This window comes from Chrysochloris asiatica, unplaced genomic scaffold (genome assembly GCF_000296735.1).
Source record: "Chrysochloris asiatica unplaced genomic scaffold, ChrAsi1.0 scaffold00161, whole genome shotgun sequence".
NCBI lineage: Eukaryota > Metazoa > Chordata > Mammalia > Afrosoricida > Chrysochloridae > Chrysochloris > Chrysochloris asiatica.
Genome location: NW_006408679.1, coordinates 3,795,576 through 3,798,313, shown reverse-complemented (window position 1 = coordinate 3,798,313; position 2,738 = coordinate 3,795,576).

Genomic DNA, 2,738 nt, shown 5'->3' with positions numbered 1-2,738 from the left:
CTGACCACACCTAAATCCAGGTACCAGCCAGCGGGCACCTTCCTCACAGTGGCGAAGCTCACAGCCATGTGGCTCTAAACTCCCAGAAAGCAAGGTATGTTCTGGGAGTGGACAAGGGTGGTGTTGTCCAGACCTCTAGTTCCCAAGGGGGCATGGGGATAAAGGAATCACACCTTTCCTTTAACCAATCCCTGGTGTGAATCTGTGAAACTTTTGCTAACAAAAGTTCAAGATGCCGTGTCTGGTAGACCGATTGTTCATCACTCATTCTTTTTCCTTCACTACCCATGATTAGCGTCATCTCCTAGTAAGTATTCAATCCACCTCTCTAGTCTTTCCTCTGGAGCTTAGGGTGCCAGGATTATCATCTTTGTTGTAGAGGGTCTGTGCAATGCATCTGTCTAGTCCGCCATCTTGCTGGAAGGCCTAGCAGCTAATCTTTTGTACTTGTCAGTCATTGTTGTGAATATATATATCACACAACTTTTGTCAGTTCAACTTTTTGTAGGTGTAAAATGAATTGACAGCAATTACAATAATGGGCAGTACAACCCTACCCTTAATCAGTGAAAAATTTCCATCACTGTTAGTCTACGTTCTCCCATAACCTTCCAACCCAGGCAACTACTATAAACTTTGGTCTCTATGTTTGTATTTAATGATATGGAGTCATGATGTGGCACTGTGGGATAAGCACTGGACTGCAAGGTCATTTGAATTGCAAAATCGGTGGTTAAAACTCACCAGCTGCTCCTCAGAAACCCTATACAGGGTTGCTATGATTTGGAACTGACTCAAAGACACTTAACAACAACAGTAACATATATTTCTATATGTATTCTAGTCCATTCTTCTTTGTGTTTTTTTCATCAGGAAAGTATTGGATTTTATGGAATGCTTTTTCTGCATCCATAGAGATTTTCATGTGTATCTTTTCCTTTGTTTTACTGATATGGTATAGTACGTTGATTGATTTTCAAATGTTCAACCTTCATGCATTCCTGGATTAAAACAAGTGAGGACCGATTTTTAACTGAGGCCCACACAATTGCCACAATTATTCAGTATCACATAGTTAACAAGTAGTGGAGCTGAGATGCTTTCTATGTTAACAGAAATGAGGGTTTGAATGCAGGTTACTTTGCAGGTTTGAAGACAGGAAACTGATTACTTCTATATCTCTGGGAAATAGAAGGTGGGAAAGGGAGGAGTTGCAGGGTCAGAGGAAGATGGGCTGGGATTGGTTTTAACTTCTCTCTCTCTGTTTTTACCTTTCAAACTTTAGGTGTACTATCCTATCTTGGAGGCGTACTAGTTGGGCTGAGAATTTAGTTCCAGAAAGGAAGAAGAAACTCCGGTTACCTGTCAACATCAGTACATCTCAGAATAGTATTGCTGGGTCCTGGAAATCTGTGGTGTAACAGCTCAAGTCATTATCATTCTTAAAATTTTTCATTGGGTACAGTTTTGTAATTTGTATTAGATTTCTTTTTTGACGTACCAAATCTCAGCAACATAAACAGTTTTTAGTTTTGAAATATTTCATTCGTTTACTCATTGTTATTGTTAAGTGCTGTCAACTCAGTTCTGACCCATAGCGACCCTGTATAGGGTTTCCAAGGAGTGATTGGTTAGCTTGAACCACTGATCTTGAGGTTCAAACCGACCTTGCAGTCCAGTGCATTAATGTTCAGGACAGTTGTAGTATCACAAAATGAACATGTTCTAGGCTACTGGTACTGGAGTCTATGGTAGAGAAACAAGATCTTTCTTAAAGAGTGCCTCCAAAATTACGTAAGCTTCAGTCTCCTTAAAATGTGAATCTGCCCTTGATTGGATGAATGGCAAATCTAAGTTCTTTCAGGGTGGAAGGATAATAAAAATCTAGTTGCCATAGAGTAGTTCCTGACTCATGGTGATCTCATGTGTGTCAGAGTAAAACTGTGATCCATGGGTTTATTTATTTTTTACTTATTAACATTTATTTCAATAATATTAGTTAATTAACCTACCAGACTAATTAATATTTATTTATTTTAATTTTAAAAAAAGTTTTTATTGTGAATTGAGTGAAAGTTTATAGGCAAATCATCAGTTTTACATTCAACAAATCATATACCTTGTTTCATTACAATAATTATAATCTCTTCCATGTACCATCAGATAACAGTATTTCTCTCTATCCACTTTAGCTTTTTTTAAACACTCAAGCATATAAAATAATTTACACCATCAAAGGTCACCTTCTGCAAGTCTGTCTCCTAGCTGCCAGTTCTTAGTCTCTCTCTTCCCATGAATCTAGAGTCCTCAGCTGCTCCCTATCTCCATGTCCCCATCTCTGCCTCCATCTCTGGTGTCACTGCTTCTCTGGATAAGGTCCTGTATTCCGCTTGTGCTCTTCTCCCTTGATGGTCCTAGGGTCCTCTGTTTCTGGACTGTAAGATTAACTACTCCTACATTTTTTTTTTTAATGTTTTATTGTGAATTATATGATAGTTTACATGAGAGAACTTTAGTTTTACATTCATTCTATTGGATATCGTTTCATTGCCATGGTTCCAATCCCTTCCATGCATCATCAACCAATCAAAGGGTATACCCACTACACTCCCCCCCGACCCCCCATCCCCACCCAGTCTTCAGCACATAGTCCCTCTCCCTCTCTGGATCCAAAGTCCCCAGCTGCTTCATCACTCCACGTCATCGTCTCTGCCTCTATCTCGGGCCTTGCTGCTTCT